The sequence below is a fragment of the Taudactylus pleione genome, unplaced genomic scaffold, assembly GCF_031769625.1.
Source record: "Taudactylus pleione unplaced genomic scaffold, aTauple2 ptg001032l, whole genome shotgun sequence".
In the NCBI taxonomy this organism is placed as follows: Eukaryota; Metazoa; Chordata; class Amphibia; order Anura; family Myobatrachidae; genus Taudactylus; species Taudactylus pleione.
In genome coordinates this window covers 10719464-10739919 of record NW_028285433.1, presented here as the reverse complement: position 1 = coordinate 10739919, position 20456 = coordinate 10719464, and the positions used below count along the sequence as shown (strand labels likewise).

The window sequence follows — 20456 nt, the reverse complement described above, 5'->3', positions numbered from 1 at the left end:
TCGACCTAAACTTGAAATGTCATTTTTGCACAACTTACACTAAACACAACTTTTTGGCTAATTTATCATTAGGGGGCGCGATCGCGGCGATGATAATTTATCACCAAAATGGGGCTTATCGCTTCTAATTAAATTGTCCCTAAGTTGAGAAAGATTTAAAGTGCAAGTTTGTTTAGTATCAATCAAGGAACAATGTATGGAAATTATATACTAACAGATGTCCATCACTTCCACTGTTATACCTCTTTTCCACCAAAAACCCAGGTCCGACCTGGGATTTTGGACATGGTTCCAACCCTGGTCAGACCCAGGTCAGGCCCATTTACACTGCACTTTCGATCTGGGTAACTCCCAGGTCAGGCCTGTTCACACTGAACTCAGGTCTGCCCTGCTAAACCTGTGAGGTCCTAAAAAGTGGGAGGTGATTGCCCCACAACCACCAATCAGCTCATTTTAGGCATGACCCAGGTCAGATAACCCGGGTTGCACCGTTTACACTGCACCATTACCCGGGTCCATCCTGGGTCCAACCCTGGTAGCTACCTGGGTTGGATTTCCGGGTCACTTGACCTGGGTTATTTTTCAGGGACCCTTTTACACTGAGCTGCAACCCAGGTTTTTGCTCTGGTGTAAAAGGGGTATTAGTGGAAATGTCCCCTGGTTAGACATTTTTCGTTGAAAGTGTGTAATTATGCTGAGAATGTATTTTTTTTTACAGGCATCTATGGATTCCTACTTGGAAAAGTGGACGTGATGGGGATACTAGGTGAGTATGTGACATAGAAAGTGTGAGTGTACATGTGAGTGTGCATGTATGTGTTAATAAACTTGTGTTTTCACGGTGTGTGTGTGTACTGTGCTCATTTTAATATTTCTTTAGCAGTGAAACTACAGGTACCAGTGGGCCCGTAATGCCCCACATGCTGGTAATTGTGGTTCTCCAAGTACCAAGTGACAATATTTGTAACTCTTTCATTTACACCACACTACATTACCAACCCGGCACCCACCGATCCAGGGGTGCCGGGGATAGCCCCAGGCTCTCAGCCTATACCTGGGGTCCCCTGGAGAGGGGGACCCCTTTATTGATCCCCAGCCTGGGCTAACTAGTGGTCAGGGGTAATACTTTGGCCGGGGGACCCGGTGAAAGGGTTCACCTGGCTGTGGCATTACTCCCCTGCTAAAAAAAGTTTGGTGCTGGTTATGGATAATACAGGGGACCCCTACGCTTTTTGTCCCCTGTATTTCCATAACCAGGACCGGCTCAGAGCCCTGTGCTGGTTGTGCTAAATACAGGTGAACCGTAAGTTTTTTATCTCCTGTATTTTGACATTAGAGGAGCATTATGGAGACTGTGGAGGAGCGCATTCCATACTTCAACAGAAAATAGATGAACCCCTCAGTGGATGATTAAAGAAATCCACAAAACAAGACCTGTTGTTGGTACTTAAACACTGGAGTTGAGCATTCCTCAGTTTTATGGTAGTATAACCAGGGGCGTAGAAAGGACAGTTGTGGCGGAGTGCCTGCTCCGGGCGCCGAAAATGTCAGAAGGTGCCACGCGCTGCGCCCGCTGGTTGAACTCTGACTCCAGCAGCTGAGCTGTCTAAAACAACGTTTTTCAATCGCTTTGCTGCGGGGTAAGTGCAGATGTATTACGGGCCCGGGCAGCGCTAGATTATTTTGTGAGGCTCAGGCGACCTCGCAAGCCGTATCCTTTGGAGGCGCGGCGGCGTGACATCATAGGTCACGCATGTCCGACAGCCCGCCTACACGAAAGCAAGGTGCCAGCCCGCTCGCACGCTCAGCAAGAGCAACTCCACCCAGAGGGACAGAACAGAGACAACAGTGAGCCTTCCCAGCTACCGACGGGTAGGGGCCAATGAACGTAATTTTCTTTTTTTCTGTGGGGAGCAATGTGCTTGTTTTTTTTCTGTGGGGGCAAGCCAAAGTATGTGTGTTTTTTTTCTGTGGAGACCAGCCAATGAATTTGGTTTTTTTTCTGTGGAGGCCAGCCAATGAATGTGTTTTTTTTTCTGTGGGGGCCAATGTATGTGTGTGTTTTTCATGTGGGAGCCAATGTATGTGTGTGTTTTTTCTATGTGGGAGTCAATATGTATGTTCTTTTCATAGGTCACAAAGCCGCATCGCCGGATAGTATGCCTTGGCAGTTTTAAAAGGTTGAAATTCACTGGTCTAATAGCTGACAGGCTTACGCGTGCCGACTCCAGAGGCATACACACTTCCGTCTTCTGCCACGTTGTGCGTGCGACGTCATGATATCACACACACTAGCGTATGATGTCACACACACGGACAGAGGAGCCAGGACGTGCCCAGAAAGAAAAGAGGTGATAGACGTGCTAGTGCTGCGGCTGTGCCTGTTTGCTATTTAGACGGACTGACACTAACAGTAGATATGTTGTGCACAGTGCACTTTATATTTAACAGTTATATAATTTGTAGGCGCCTGCTCCAATCAGTGAGGGTGGAGGGGGTGCTTATATTTAATACAGTCAGTGGCTGAGGGGTTTTATAGGAGATGAGGCCTGCTGCAATCAGTGAGGGGGGAGGGGGTGCTTATATTTAATACAGTCAGTGGCTGAGGGGTTTTATAGGGGATGAGGCCTGCTGCAATCAGTGAGTACGGGGCACAGATATATATTGAGATCAGTGAGTGAGGGGTGTAAAAATGTGTATGGGGGGATATCAGTGAGGGAGGGGACACACACTGATATATAATGCAGTCAGTGAGGGTGTAATAATGAGTATTATAGTGAATGAGAGCCTGCTAGAATCAGTTAGGGAGGGTGGGGAAACTGATTAGAGGTTCCCCATTGCAGAGAAACCACCATATAGGTAAGGTATATTTTTATTGAGTACACACAAAACTGTGGATTTTACTAGTTGAATAACTTTAGTGGGTTGGAATATATCATTCTGATACCTCTCCTAGGGCCTGATTCAGAGCCGGACGCAATTAGCGCTCGCTCGTCCAGAAAATAGGGGTGGCTATTCAAATGAACCGTTCGCTGTTTGCGGTCTGTTCACGCCTCTAGGTCTGAACGAGCGAACAAAACTTGCGGTCGTTTTTTGGGAAACTACGCCCCCTGGCCGCTCGCATCCTACGTCATTTCCGCTATTTATTAGATTAATCGAGTACATCGACCAGGGTATGAGCTGCTCGCTATTCTTGTGGTTGGTTTTTGCTACCACAATTTTGCGAGCAGTTCAGGCTATAAAATAACCCAGTGACGTGGTCAATGACGCTGCTGTTTTAATTATGCACACCCATAAAACGCCGTTTTGACCTTTAAGCACGCCTGCGATCGGATCTCCACTCCCCGTTTTCAAGCACCTTCCCCTGTTACCACCCACAAACGCCTCATTCTGTCACTCAAATTATCAGGCATTCGCTATTTTGCGAGCACATGAATTTCGGCCGCACTCACTGGTTCGCGCATGCTACAACGATCCGTACGCATGCGCAGTTTGGCAAACATCGCTCGGAGCGAACGAGCTGCCGCTTACGAGTGGCTCTGAATCAGGCCCCTAATGTTTATTTTTACATCCCTTTAATTTAACCCCATTTGCTGGATACACCTCCTCCCTGGAACACTTGGGAGGGGGGCGCCATAGCACGCACGTGCTCCAGACGCTGTGGCTACACGCTACACCTCTAAGTACCACAACATCCATGCCCAATATTTTGCTGTTTCACCTGCCTAATATTAAGATGCTGCTATTTTGTGTGCAGGCAGCACCAATGGTGGATAAAGATCGTGATCCTTGGTTGAAATCTAGGAATGGGCAATGGGTGACTGCTGACCTAGTTCATGCTTGTTAAAATGAGAATATGAAAACATGTACATTATGATCAAATGCAAGTCATAGTGTAAACACCACCGCCTCAGTTTTTCCCTCTGTGCCCCCAGAGAAGGATAAAGACTCCATGGGACCCCAGCCATATAGATCAGCCCTGCCAAATTACCCCAGGATTATTGTGGCAAACCATCCAAATGCAAATTGTAAAAACAATGTTGCAGCAATAATATATCAATGTAAATAAGAGCTGAATGGACCTCCATTGAAGTCAGTTGCCATTTTACTCCAGATGTCCACTTACAAATTTAGATCTATTGACTTCTCCAGCTATATCAATGTTCCTGTACATAATTATGCTGCTGACAGCAATGGCACGGACATGTCAGGGTGGAAGGTTCCTCCAGAGTATGCAAAAAAGCTAATCTCATGGAACTTAGGCCCTGAATCAGAGCTGTTCGCTGCCGCTGCCCGCAAGTTGGGATTGTGGGCATATTTTTTTTTTTTATCTCCGGCCGGTCACAAAGCTGTGGGAGACCACCCACAGCTTGTGCGAGCAGCCAGGAGACCATCGCGATAATCGCGATCATCGACCTTGCGATGCGACCCTACAGTAGGGTCTAGGCTGTCGCAAGGACAAGTGGACTTCCAGCTCTAATACAGTCCACTACTGACATCAGTAGTGGACTCCCCCCCTACCCGCCCACAAAACGGGGTGAGCTGTTGCGAGCCCCGTAGCGACTGAACTTCAGTCACTCGGCGGGGCTTGCGCAGTGCCTAAACATCGGGCCGCTTGCGAGCGCACATCGCTTGCGAGCGGCTCTGAATCAGGGCCTTAGGCTCCTATTTACTACAATCTGCATTTTAAATGCGGTTGTAGTGTGCTATTTTCTCCTAAATTTGCATTGCGAATTTAGGAAATATAACAGGAATGTATAAAAAATACTTGCAGGGACAGAGCTTGTGATAAAGCTCTGTCCCTACGAATCCCCTCCGTGCACTTCTAACTGTATTATTCACAAAAAATATAGTGAGGTGTGCTTGCATGCGCCACTGACTCACCAACCCCCCCCCCCCCCCCCACTCGCCCCCACGATTCCCCTGTTTAGCTTATACTTACCTGTGATTGGTGCTCCGGTGAGGTCCTCTGGGGATCCGGTCCCCACGCCCCCTGCGATTCCTCCGTTTAGCTCATACTTACCTGCCCAGTAATCCGTGCTCTGCTCCGGTGAGGTCCTCTGGAGCTCCGTCAGCTTGTCTCTGCAGGAGCCTGGAGACCAGCTGACTGGAGCCCCAGAGGACCTCACAGGAGCACCGATCACTGGTCCCTAGATGCAGGTAAGTGGGGTTTTTTAACAATTTTTTTTAAGTGATCAGTTTGTAGTCTATTTACTTAAGACCACAAAGTTGACCACACGGGCCGGCTCCTGTTTCTACTCTGCCTGACAGAGCAGAGCAGAAGACGGGGAAACAGGGGAAAGCCCTGATAACGCCATCTGAAGATGGAGTTATAATCACAGGACTTTCCCTGGTATTATTTCAGCATTTATTTTTAGTAACTCTAAACAGATAACATTTCCCATTACAAGTATGGAAAATGCGATCTGCTTACTAAAAATATGAAGGGCTTGGAGTAGTTTTCATGAAAACTGCTCCAAAAGCCCTTTAATAAATTAATGTGATACTAAAATAATGTGAAACGGGTGTGAAAACACCCTTTTCACGTTTATTTTTTGTAGAAATAATATTGATAAATAGGGCCCTAAGCATCCGCCGAAACCCAGTCAAAAAACTCATCGGTGCATGCATTGCGTTACTGCTACAACCATGCTAGTTACAGAGGAAGCCTCACACCTGTGACGAACACATTAGGAACAACCCCTATACAGAAGACTGTCAGCAAAATTCACACATCAATTTTTTTATTCTACTTCTGTTTCTTGTGGATTTGAACATTGTTACAGTTACACAAAAAAACATAGTTCTGGTTATTGTAATAGGAGACCTCTTAACACACACTGGAAGGAACATGAAGTAAATAGGGACCCCACGCTTAACATGCAGAACTGCTGCCCATCCACTAGAAGACAGGCAAAAGGCTGCACGATTACGACATTGTAATCGTATAGTCATTTGTCAGTCTGTGATGTGCCTACACTGAATGAGCAGTTTTTCAGTGTAGGCACAATCAATCATCTGCAAACATGCTGAACCTGACGTTATCTTCAGGTTGACCAACATGTTTGCCCGATGATAGATGTCTAAACGACGTTCAATCGCTCAACTTAATCGTCTAGTGGATGGGCAGCTTTAGGTGACATCAGCAAGCACAACGTGAACAGAAATATTGGCGCACCATATGTAAAAAGATTACTATCACACATCTCACTTCCTATTTTCCAGGGAATAGCAGATTAACTTTACACACATGGAATATTTTTGGGAGTTACATTTATTAATAAATTTGACCACAAGAACATTCAAACATGTAAATAAAAAAAGACATCACATCACTATGGTACTTTGCAAAGAACTCTTTCAGCAGCTGTACATATCATCTGAGTAGCCTGACAATTTGTCTGCGAAGAATGAAATCGCTGAATAACTGGATCACTCCAACAGATTCAGGGGTCTATTTACTAAGCAGTGTTAGGAGATAAAGTGAACGGTGATAAGGTACCAGCCAATCAGCTCCTAACTGCCATGTCACAGTGTTTGAAAAATGGCAGTTAGGAGCTGATTGGCTGGTACCTTATCACCGCCCACTTGCGCATGTCATCTCCTGGAAGTGCATGAAACCATTGGTACATCGAGCACCATCGGATGCGATTGCAGCGCTTGAGGTTGACTATACCATGTCGCAAGCACTGCGATCACTTCAGTGTGAAATTCAACCAGGTGACGTGTAGAATGACACTGCCTGCCAATTATGCATGCCTCTAAAACGGCGCTGAGACACTCAGGCACGCCTGCGTTCGCACCTCCACTCCCGTTTCTAGTGGCCTGCCCCTGTTAACACCCACAAACGGCCTCTCCTGTCACTCATTCAGATTAGCCATCTATGCTGGGTGAGCGAACGCTTCTTGATCTTTTGCAGTGGTTCGCGCACGCGTATTGCAATGCATATGCATGAGCAGATTGCAAATATCGGCCAGCTACGAGAGTTCGCATCATAGCAAGCGGGCCTGAATCAAAGTCCTAACCTAACCATAAGTCCTAAACCTAACCCCCCCCTTCATTCGGGATTGCCGGGTGTCGGGATTTCGGCGGGTAGATAATGATAGGCGTCGGTATTCCGATGCCTATCATTAGTCCCTTGCCGGGATTTCCAAGTCGGGAAGCCGGCAGTCGGCATTTCGGCTGTCGGCTTCTTGACTATCTCCACTTTTAAATGCTTCTCTAGTCTAATATATATTGACAGCAAAGAAAAGAGGGAGGGGGTACCGCACAGAACCTTACTAAATATTTCTATAGTTAATTATGATATACCAACATGTTGCATACTTGTGTTATAATATACAATAGCCCTCGTTGGAGGTGCTCCCAAAGCCCAAAGTATATAATTTTAAATGAACATTATTGAAAGTTACATTTTACTTAAATTTTGATTCAAGAGTGCCCCAGAAACCAGCCCTACTTTTCTCTTTGTTTTCACACGATATATTGACAGCAATACAGGCTAGTCCCACCTCCAAAATGTCTTCTTTCTTATAAAATATTCATTTTAATGTCTTAATATGGGCACAAGTACATTCTAGGAAAGGGAAATAGGGCCACTTTCTCCATATCTTATACTGTTTGAAACTTTCATATACATCACAGGTGCTCAAACTCGGTGTTCAGGACCCCAACAGTGCATGCTTTCCAGGTCACAGAATCACAAGGGAAATAAATAGCTCCACCTAAAATGTGTCAGTGAGTAATGAATACACCTGTGCACCTGCTAGGTGAAATGGAAAACATGACCTGTGTGGAGTTCTGAGGAACGAGTTTGAGAACCACTGATATACATCATTTGCCATAATGTATGTGATCTTTAGGACTAAGCTCAACTGCACAGTGTAGCTGCTTGTATCAGTTACTGCTGACATCACACATCGAAACCCTGGAACTATGATTTCAGAAACTCCAAACTGCGCAGTAACTTGTCATACTGCATTTGTTTTATTATCTAAGAGCCCTATTGTTGTCTTCTGACATAACATGGGAACTATTAAGACCTCTGACAATAAAAACCTCTGGACAAAGCAGGGAGACGAAGAAGCCAAGTAAAACAGACCAAAAACACAGAAAGACGCAGAGGAAAGCAGGCAGGCCAGACAACACCAGCCAAGAGACAGGTGAGAATAAACAACGCATTTGTTGAAGGTGTACAGAGAGGCTGGGACAAATTTGCTGGTTTTCTAAAAAAGAAAAAAGATCAGTTCATAAAAGCATGCAGCAGATGTCCCAGATTTTGGCGAGTGAGACAAAGGAGAAACTTAAGCAGCCCATAGACGGTGCGATTTTTTGCACGATATATACGATTTCAATCAATCGTAACGATTAATCGTGCACATCGTGTGTTGATTCTGTGTGTTTACAATGCCGATGCGCATCCCCACATAAGTATAGCTGGATCGTAGATCTTACTGCAAAACCATGAGATTACTATCTATTGTGTGATACACATGTATGCAGCTTATCGTATGATTGTAACGATCAATCGTACACCATTTGACCACATCGTATGGAGAATTTCAAGGGAAGAATTTCAAGGGCACACGTACAACACATCTTACCAACATAAAATCGCACCGTGTATGGCCGGCATTAGACATTGCTGAAGATCCAGGGGAGAGATGCAGCCATTGGGCAGGCCAGACAAACCTTTCAAAAATAAATCATGTAAAGCAGCAATACAGAGACGCTGGGACAGGATTGCTGGACTTTTAAAATAAAGAAAAATCAATTAATAACAGCAATTAGCAGAGACTAACCATGCATTCCACTGGTTCAGCAAGCTGCAGAAGAGAGCTGCTCTATGCCCACCAGCCACCAAAGCACATAGACCATCCTCTTAACAGTGGAAACATTAACTTTTCACTCAATACTTGAGAGGGAGGTTATGGAACAGTGATGCTGGCAACAGATGCTATTCGTAAGGAAAGAGTGGCAGCTAAAATCTTAAAGAAGAGAGCATTAATAGAACATGAGGACAGTTTGGTAGACTGTCGGGTCCTAGAATTGGCACATGAGAGCATTTTTCTGATCCATGGTTATGCAGCATTCCACACAGAGAGTTATCTATTCTGTGTAATGCAACTGGCTGGTGGAGGGGATCTGTTTAATTTTATGAATGAAACCTCAGAGCTGGACCTCACAACAATAACATTTATAGCTGCTAAATTGGTTTGTGGATTGCAATTTATGCATTCAAGGGGAATCATTCATCGAGACATAAAATTGGATAACATTTTGCTGACCACAGAGGGTCATGATAAAATCACTGACTTTGGTCTGGCCTCGTTAAATGCATATGGAGAAACCGATGGCACAGACTTTGGTGGGACACCTGGCTATAATGCTCCAGAAATGATAAACTGCCAGCCATACAGTGCAGGTGTAGACTGGTTCGCATTTGGTGTTATTTTATATATATTCACCACAGGATCCTACCCTTTCCCTGAAGAGTCAGCTTCGGTGGAAATGATCCTTACACATGAACCAGGATACCCAGACCTTACTGATCCTGTGACAGAGGATGATCATGTGACAAAGCTCCTGTGCAAAGAACTGTCCCTCCGGCTTGGGGTAAATGATAATGTACTAGAACATTTCTTCTTCTCTTTAATTAACTGGGAAGAGACAAGAGGACCTGATTCAGACCCGTTCGCTAGGCTGCGTTCGCACGTAGCCAGCCGATGTTTGCAATGTGTGCATGCGTATAAGACACAATGTGCGGGTGCACAAACTAGTCCATGCAATCGCAGCGCATAGCCACCTCGCTAGAATGAGTGACAGGACGAGCAGTTTGTGGGTGTGACGGGATGGAAAAGGGGGTCTAGTGGTGCAAACGCAGGCGTGTCTGAGCGTCTTATCTCTGTTTCCAGAGGCGTGCATAATTAAGACGCAGCGTCATAATACACGTCACATGGCTGAATTACACACTGACGCACTCGCAGTGCTTGCGGTAGGGTATGGTCAGACACAAGTGCTGCGTATGGGTCCGATGTTACTCGATGTTACCGATTGTTGCATACACTTCCTGGAGATGACGTGGGAAAGTGGGCGTCTTAAGACAGGCTGGCGGGCGTCTAGCTACACACACCGCGATCGCACGCCAAGACACAGTGAGCGTGCTAATGCCTTGCTGTGCGATCGAGGGATTTGCATACTTTGGCTGCGAAAGCATCTAGTGAATCAGGCCCAGAGACTGGAAAAATGTCATCCCCAGTCACACTGCACAAGGACGCCATGGAACTAGATAAAGAACAGCAAATTCCTGTGCCCCATTGTGAGGTTTTCAAAGAACCAATTACTGCCAGGAACTAAAGACTGTTTGATAACATTCAATTTGTGTGCCGCATATGAAGTGAAACTTATCACAATGTGCCAATGGAAGCAGATACTATACCATCAGATGAAGCCCTGCACTAATGTAAACAGAAGAATCTGCAGTCCTAAAAATCTTTTTCCTGCTGCATGTACTGCCTGACTCAACCTCGGGTACATCCCTGGAGACAAACAGTCTGCTGCCTTCCCCGACCTCTGCTATGTCACTGGAGATGCACTGTCTGCCACTTGCCCCAACCTCGGCTACGTCCCTGTAAAAGTTCTTTCTGCCTCCTGTCCCAGCCTCTGCTATGTAATTGGAGATGCACTGTCTGCCACCTGCCCCGACCTCGGCTATGTCCCTTGAGGTGCACTGCCTGTCGCCTGCCCTGATCTCTGCTACATCCCTGGAGGTGCACTGTCTGCCGCCTGTAACGACCTCGGCTATGCCCTTTGTGATGCACTGTCTGCCGCCTGCCCCGACCTTGGCTACGTTTCTTGGAAATGCACTGTCTGCCCTGACCTAGGCTATGTCCCAGGAGATGCACTGTCCGCCGCCTGCCCCAACCTTGACTACGTCCCTGGATATGCACTGTCTGCCACCTACCACAACCTCGGCTATGTCTCAGGAGATGCAAGGTAGAAGTAGGAGCGCAGTACTATTGACAGGACTGGTATTAAATTAATTAATAATAAATAATAATTAAGAAGGTTTAATATATCTCAATGGAGCCGAGTTCAAAACAAACAATAAGACATATGCAATTACAAAAAACAATAAAAAGCATAAAAATGAGCAAGTCAGTGGAATGATAAAGCATATTGCAAGCGGCTGCATGTAACATAATACAGATCCAAAGGAAACAATAATGTAGTCTTATGAGGACATACTGTAAACATGAAAAAAAACGTGGTAAAAAAAATCTTTCAATAAAGATGGTAAATCAAGGTATGTTGTGTGATGTAATAAAGTCCAGCAAGTGCTAACGTCTCTCAAAAGAACATCCAAATGATTGTATACTTGGGTATAATTACAAAAGGGTGTATGTTAAAAGTACATAGTAGGTGACCACTTGCACCGTAACACACCGCTATGGAGAACTTCAGACCATTCAACAGACCGTGAGTAAAGTTCTCAGTGCAGGCATATAAGGTGAATAAGAACTCGGCTCCATAGAGATATATTAAACCTTCTTAATTATTGTTTATTATTAATGAATTAAATACCAGTCCTGTCAGTAGTACTGCGCTCCTATTTCTTCTTTTATCCATGGACAGTTTATGAGGGTCAGCGCCTCATTAGAAGCAGCAGTTCTACAGGGTTTATAACATTTATTTTGGTAGAATATATTTCTTTTCTCTACATCCGGACCATTTGGCGACCCACTTCCCCCTTTTTTCCCTGGAGATGCACTGTCTGCCGCCTACCCCGACCTCAGCTTCGTCCCAGGAGATGCACTGTCTGCCATCTTCCCCAACCTCGGCTACGTCCCTGATTATTCAATGTCTGCCACCTGCCCTGACCTTGGCTACGTCCCTGGATATGCACTGTCTGCCGACTTCCCCAACCTTGGCTATGTCCCAGGTGATGCCTGCCCCGACCTCGGATAAATCCCTGGAGATGCACTGTCTGCCTCCTGCCTCAACCTTGGCAACATCCCTAGACATGAATTGTCTGCTGCCTGCCCCGACCTTGGCTACTTCCCTTGAAATTGAAATGCACTGTCTGCATCGAGCTTGGCTACGCTTTGTCTGCGGCCTGCCCTGACCTTTGCTACGTCCCTGGAAATGCACTGTCTGCCGACTCCCCCAACCTTGGCTATGTCCCAGATGATGCACTGTCTGCTCCCTGCCCCGACCTTGGCTACATCCCTGGAGATGCACTGACTGCCACCTGCCACAAACCCGGCTATGTCCCAGAAGATGCATGGTCTGCCCTGACCTCGGCTACGTCCCAGGAGCTTCATTGTCTGCTGCCTGCCTCAACCTTTGCTACGTCTTTAAATATGCACTGTTTACCGCCTGGCCCGACCTCGGCTATGCCCCTTGAGATGCACTGTCTGCCGCCTGCCCTGACCTTGGCTACATCCCCGGAGATGCACTATTGATCCGTTTTACTGAATTAAATACATTGCTCTCTTAAAATAAAGTTTTCAAAATAAAGGTGTCTTGCTTAAATATATGTGGATTTACTATGCTTCATCCTCAAAACAGGAAAAATGTGGAAGGAATAAATCAAGGCATGGTAGAGCTAAAAGAAGCTTTAGCCTTAAAAGGTCAACAGAGATGTGTTTAGAAATGGTGCACATTATATAATCTATTGGAAAACAGAGAAGGCCTGATTCAGAGGTGCATGTAATGTTGATGCCGCATGCAAGCGGCTGATGTTTTAAGTCTGAGTCGCAACTTCACATATATCCTGATGGTCTCTGCTGGGAGATGTAGAATGAATTTGGACACAAGAGCCCTGTATTTCAGCTGGCATTACAGGAAGGTAACAGGGAGGTGGTTAGGCAGATTCCGGCGTGTCATATGGCGGGTCGCGGTCGACGACTTCATCTAAAGAAGCAGTTGCACTGACACTGGCAGCCAAGTTCAGGTGGAGTTTCCAGAAATGGAGGCAGCAGCCGGCTGCGGGACCCCATGGGCCACCGCAGCCGGCCGATGGTACGCAGATTAACCAATGCTTCGTTGGAAAACGCAGCTCGGTTAAGTAATGCACAGGCGGCGTGATGCCTCCTGCTGCATTACCATATCTGCAAGGATCGCAATTGCAAAGCTGCCTTCGGGCATTCATCGTATACAGTATCTATAGCCTGCATGCATACATCATATATCTATAGCCTGTGTGCAGCTTTGCAATTACGATCCTTACAGAATCAGGCCCTAAGTCTCGGCTGCAATAGCATCCACCTCTGAACCACGCCCAGAATATGTTACTCTAGAGATCCATAATTAATGGAAAAATTTATTTGATATATTTTTATTCATTTTTAGTGAACTTCATTAAAGTAAAACTATCAAAAACATAGGTTGTACAGAATTTAAATGAACATTCTAGTTAATTTTTAAGCAAAACATGTACAGACACTAAGTCCCCCCCGGGTGCCCTAAACCTAACCCTCCCCCCCTGCGGCTGTCCGCTTGCGTGCCCGGCATCTGCTCGATCGGGATGCCGGGCGCCTGTCTCCCGGCGTCGGGAAAATGACAGGCGTCTAGATTTTAGACGCCTGTCATTTAACCCTAGCTGGGATTGAGGATTTCACCTGTCTAGTGTTTACACTATGTCCAGCGCCGGGCAGGACGCTGTACCTAGAAAGGGGCACTCATGCGCGTCCGAAAAGAGAGCGTGGTCACGAGAAAAGGGGGTATATCTTTAAGACGCTTCGGCACTTACGGACATACCAGGCTGCTCCCAAACTCTCCTGTCTCTGTGGATAGATGCCAGGCACATGAACCCTGTATCTATTCACCGGCGGTGACTGCTGCATCACTGTTTTTCCCTTCCCCGGTACACTGCGGCCCTCGGCTGGGGACTGTCCTGCCATGTTGTTTTAGTGTGGCGCCACCAAAAGATCAAGGCGCATTCTGTCCTTTTGAAATCGGGCAGGGCACGGTGCCCCGCTAAAACAGCCTAGCAGGAACGCTACCTGTCTTTTATGTCTTCCATATGTCCATTCTGCTTTCTCTTGCCTGTTTCTTTTGTCTGTCATTCTACTTATGTGCCCATATCTTCATACCAGGAAACCCTCTTACTCCTCTCATGGTCTCCTTTGCGTCTGATCACTTGCCTCTCTCTCCTTTTCTTACTCCCTGCACCTCTCACTTCCTGATACCCTTTCAACCCCTGCTTCCATCTCAACCCCTGCACCTCTCACCCAAATTCCCTCTCTCATCCCCCACACTTCTCACTGTCTGCTTCCCTCTCTCTCCCCTGCCCCTCTCACTGCCTGCTTCCATCTCCTCCTGCATCTTTCAGCCCATGCTCCTCTCACTCACTCCTTCCATCTCTCACTTCTGAGTACATGTCTTATTAAACTAGCATGGGTTAGCTGTTGTGGGCTGCAGATGTTGTGAAACCACTATAAAGCTGGAAAATCAACATAAGTCATCGCTACTCTAGGTGCAGGCAGTTGGGAGTAATTCTTAGAGCATTTAGAAGCCGATTTTACGTAACGTGATGTGGCTTTGCTTTTAAGAGTCTGCGGGTGTTATTCAATTGTTATAGCGCGCCCGATCTCCCATCTAAAGTGACGGGAGATTGCGGTGCGCTATTCAATTATTGCTGTTTTTCGCGCTTGATCGCGTCCAAAGTGGTCGGGTTTAGCAGCGTAAAACAGCTACCCCCGACCAAAGTGCTGGGCGAGATCGCGAAAACTGCTGTTTGGGCACCCAAACAGGTCACTTTTCGCCCATTTCAGCTTGCACCCCCCTGAGGCTGTGAGCTGAATTGGTGCGCAGCCAGCTGATTGCGCCCGACAGGAGTAACAATTGAATAGCTCCTGTCAGGCGCTATTGGGGCGAAACAATTGAATACCGCCCTCTAAGTGCTATCCATCTATGAAGAGAAACACCAAATGGCTAGGACTGTTCAGGACAATCTTGTCATGCTGGCTACGTGCATGCGAAGGATGTTTTTCATAATCACCATGATGAAAATCTAAGTATAGGACTTCTCTGGTGCCTTCCATTTTGGAGACAATCATCACAATATTATTCCGTGGCCAAACAATAACCATCATCTCTTGAGGACACCCAATTACACCCCTGCGCATGGACTGCTAACGAGGTGCATGAAGCTGTTCTGTACTACATCCTTCTGCAGAAGCTTAAAGGACCTTTCCAGTACATAGCTGGAAGCCCACACATCTTTCTGAGTATTTTCCTCATAATTATTAAAAATTTAGAAGAAACGGACCTGCGCTGTAATTACACAATTGTCCAGTAACTATTCTAACCAAAACAATTTTAATCACAAATTACCATTAATGTATCTGGATTCTGCAAGTATTAGACCCAACTAACATTTTCTGTAGGGTGTGTGACTAAACATCATTTTTTAGGCTCTTGCACACTGATCCAAATCAGCCTTGCACTGTCAGTTACAGTATGTGGTGGAGTAATCTGCCCATATACAGAGGTTGAGATGCATTTCTTATGGCAGCAGTAGCAGCATATGCGCCTGATTTATGCCAGACACATGTCACAGAAACTACTCACTTATGTTGTAAACTAATTTCTGTGCAACAAACCTCTAGAATACAACAGAAACAGCTTCCTCTGTACAAAAATAAGAAGAAAAAGTGCTAAATACCAGCTCACAAAAGCATACACATGCATGTGTTGGCATACGCAGTGTGAATTCATGCTAAATAGGCTACATACAGAAACGCAGTACTCAATCTACATCAGCCTCTTAGGGGTAAATGTAAAGGGGAACAATGTGTTATATGGGACACTACTACTGTGAGGCATAATGTGTATAAGGAGTACTACTGTGTGACATAACGTGAATGTGCTATGCGTGGCATAATGGGAATAGGCTCTACTGTGTGGTGTAATGTGAATAAGGGGCACTACTGTGCGATGTAATGTGACTAAGGGACACTACTGTGCAGTGTAATGTGACTAAGGGGCACTACTGTGTGTTTAATTGCAATTGGGGGTACTATTGTGTGGTCACACCTCTTCCAAGCGTCAGCAAACCTGTTTTTTTGTCTATCCCTGCTTCAATTATGGATGAGGGCACCAATGCTCTTTATGTGCACAGGGCACAAAAATGTGTAATTACGGCTCTGCTTTGGTGTGCACTGATGTGTTCTTCTCTGTTCAGCACCCCTGCTCTAAAAAAATCCTACATTGAACACTATCTAATCCTCTACAACTGCTAAGCTAGGGCTTGGTCAATTGGGAAAATGCCTTCCCCTTTCTTTGTATGTAACCTACACCAATGAACTTCCAGCTTTACCTAACAGAACCAACCAAATACCAAATGTCTGCTTTTGGCACATGTTTGAATCCCCTGCATGATGAGCTCTGTTGTGTGTAATTTAAAACAGATAATGATGCACACTTGTATGTTCTCCTAATATTAATTATATTTGTAACAGCATAGACTAGGAAGTGGGAGGAGTCAGGAATAGTAAGGGAGGAGTCTATGCCAGGAGCCAGATGCTGAGGTGAGGTGGGCCTGTGTGCTTTAAATGCCAGGGCTTACATTTAGTCCCAGTCCGACCCAGCTGTCACGTAAGTGGACGCTGGAGTGCAAAGCACTGCCAGTGCATGTGTAGTGGGAAGAAGACATATCGGATTCCTTATATGTCTGTCTTTGTGCAGCTTCCCAGGCCGTTTACCGGAGGAGGTCACCGAACAGGTACTGTAAGTTTACATGAATGGCTACAATACGTTACTATATATCGCATTGATATGATGCGATATATACTGATATTTTACAGGAGCCATTTCATGTTATACATGAATAGAGCTTTTTGTCAGCAGTTATCAGCAAATTTTGTGAAGCATCATGCACTGAGGATCCCCGACGCAATGGAGTTTAGAAGGTGTGCTGTGGAAGGGTTAGTCAGGATGTCAACATTGTAATGTTGACTACAGAATGCAGACACAGTAGTAATGTTAGTTGTAATATTTTATTTGTGTCTGTATTATAACATTAAACATGATGATAAAGTCCATGAATCTATGAATATCACAGAAGTCCAGAGATTATCTTATCCCAGACACAGACGTTACTTCTCAAGTAGCCTACCGCTTTTAGAGATCATTATGTTCCATAAATATCAATTGTGTTGAAATAAAAATTATGGTTAACGATTAACTACGCTAGCTAAAGTTGGTGTTAGCCTGATAGCTAAGGGTACTACTTGTGTGATGAGAGTCCGGAGAGCCTTCTGCCCCGGCAGTGTAGTCGATCGCCACTACTATTAATGGTGAAAGTGTAGATGGTAGGCCTTGGCAGGTCATCTGTTTATCGGAGCAGCTGTGCTGGGACAGGAGCAATGATGAGATTTGTCCTCACAAATTGTGGCGAGTTAGATCGATAAATTGCGCTGTGGCTTTGTGATTATTGATAAATAGGCCCCTTATTTGTAAAACTTATTTTTTCTCATAGTACTCATTATATGAGCATATGCTTACGGGAACTTAGGAGACATGTAACTTGGGGGGTCATAAAGAGAACTGACAGGGTAAATTCAGCTCCTTAAGCTCCGTACACACGGAGCGATATAAATGAATGATATGAACGATAACGATATCGTTCATATCGTTATCGTTCAAATCGTAAATTTTTTGGCCCCTACCAATCTACCAACGACGAGCGATGCGCGGGAATGTACGGACGATAACGATATCGTCCATCGGCCGTGCATGCTGGCCAACCTGCTCAATATCGAGCAGGTTACTATAGGGACCCGCGATCAATGATCGCGGGTCGATACAGTCGCTGGTGAGTTGGTGGTGTGCTGGATGATCGATATCCTGATATGAATACAGGAGGGTATTCATGTCAGAATATAAACAGAAGAAGATTGTCATTTTGAGTATAATACACTTAATTTAATTTTAAGCAACATATACATTTAGGGGCATATTTACTAAGCAGTGGATTTACAAAACCCTCGATTTTTACAGATATTGCCTGCCAGATTTAAAAGGGCAATAATAATAATTAATACAAAACAAGCCTGACTTTGCATTTATTATTATTGCCCTTTTAAATATTGCAGGCAATATCTGTAAAAAGCGAATGTTTATAAATCCACTGCTTAGTAAATATGCTCTTAGTAAAGATGAAGAAGACTATTTTGGGGGTATATTTAAGCCACATGTATTCCTAATAATTGCCTAATAAAGGCCTCCCATCAGCACAAAATTCCTGTACATATTTATTTAGATAAACAGGTTACTAGTACTACAGATCACTTAATACTGGGAACCATTGTGCCAAAAGAGTAGCTGCAGAAGTAGTATACATCAGTAATGCTGCTTATTGTCCTAGCCCTGATGGATTGTTCAAGCAGGCACATTTCACTATAAAGGGAATCAGACAGGTGCATTTATAGGACACTGGGACAGCACCTTACACGGAATCGGTATGATATGCCGGCGGTTGGATAGCCGCCAGCTGAAATCCCGACAGTGGAATCCTGCATGGTACAGAATGCCAACAGCGGTAGGTAAGTACTCTAGCCTACCCCTTGCCCCTAACCCTCCCTTAGTGGTGCCTAACCATAACCTCCCCCCCTAGTGCCTAAGCCTAACCTCCCCCCGGGGGGTGCCTAATCCTAACCCCTCCTCCCCGCACCCTAAAACTAACCCTCTAGGGGGGTGCCTAACCCTAACCTCCCCCCCAGTGGTGCCTAACTAACCCTTATCCCCCCTTCCCATAGCCAAATACACGTGTAATGCATTACACGTGTCTTTAGACCTGGAAACTCAGGTCACTGTACTTGAAAAAGACGCCTGGGGTGCGTCAAAACGCATAGAAAGAGTGATTATATTACAGTGTCTAAAAGGTACACCAGATATCCTGCCCAGGCCTATATGATGTCCCAGTACTGAACACCCGGGTTTCATTTTTGCTTGGACTACATATGTGACTATATATCATCTGGTACGGATACATGTTACCTTATTATTATTTTTTTAATTAAATTTGTAATAAATGTGTAATTTTTCGATCTACACCATCAGTCTGTTTTTTCCTCCCTATATGTGATACTTGATCCATATGGAATATGGGGAGATAAAAAAACCTTTATGTGCCTGCTGACAACCATATATATGTAAGCATACAAGTGAGCATCTTATACTCGTATTACACACAGAGGGTGTATACTTTTCAGCTTCAAGTGTACCAGGACTCTTATACTATGGAGAGAAGCTTTCTGTATGGGAACACTTCAATTTAAACTTTTAAAGGTGTGTATCCACTAGGCGATCAAACAGGCATCGTTATCGTTCAATCGCTTGCTAGTCGTCCGCAAATCGACCATGTAAATGTCAAAAACGACCAGCGATGCGCGTGCCCACTGGTCGTTTTTGACATCTATCATCACCCGTACATGCTGGTCAACCTGACGATCACGGCAGGTTCACCATGTACGGGGATGATGGATGTGCCTACACTGAACGACTGAACGTTAGGTGTAGGCACATCACAGACTGTGACGACAGCATAACACTTGAGGTGTTATCTCTGCAATACCTCACAGTAACTGATACAATATTGTTTGTTTTGTTCTCTCCCCCCCCACCTTTTTTTTCCCCTTATGATATTTTTGAACTCATCGGAGGATATGCATCCTATCTTTCGCAAATTGGTGGGTGAGATCAAATAGCTGGATTAAGACTTTATAGGGGTCTTTTTATGTCTGTATTTAAGTCTGGCGCATGATTATATACCAAACCCTTTTTGTTATTTATGTACTACCGGTAACTCACAGGAGCAGTGGTTGTGGTAACCGCTGACCCCGTGAGTTATATCCCCAGTATTTAGGAGTCTTTCACAGAAATGAAAGCCTTCCCCGGCGAAGCTGATACTGAGCATGCGCACAGCGTCAATTTACGGGGCCGGTCAGGGGCTGCGGGGGAGAGATTGATTGATCTCTCTCCTGCCCCTGGAACCCCCATAGGCAAACAGTAGTTTACACCATCTGAAGATGGTGTAAATTATCGGTGCTAAACGCAAAAAGTTTCGCTTTTTGGAGTTTAGTACATAGGGGTCAGATCATAGTCCCCATTGATAATAATGGAGGCTGCAATCTGAAGTGCTAATTAGCACTTTGCAGGAGATTTCTGTGAAATCTCCTGCATTGTGCTATTAGTACATAGGATCAATACTTCAAATTATGTTTCTGTCCTCATCATTTTATGTAAAACACATGGTCCCTTGGTCATGTGTTTAATTATTAATCCACAGCTAATTTTTTTCAAAATTCCCTTATACATAGATTAAGCAGTGGTAACTTTGTATACCTTCATTTTAGAATTCCTTTGCAAAATGCTAAAATACCATGCAAACATGTAACACAATTGTGAAATGTCTGTATGAATACCAGAGCAGCTTATCTCACGACAGG

General features: G+C 45.1%; 1 protein-coding gene and 1 pseudogene across 3 annotated transcripts in view; one reads left to right on the top strand and one right to left on the bottom strand.

Moving 5' to 3' along the window:
• Window positions 1-20456, bottom strand: part of TMOD1 (tropomodulin 1) — a 102453-nt gene that overhangs the window by 81296 nt on the left and 701 nt on the right. The gene's annotated exons all lie outside the window — the stretch shown is intronic.
• Window positions 754-10461, top strand: LOC148454076 (protein kinase C delta type-like; annotated as a pseudogene).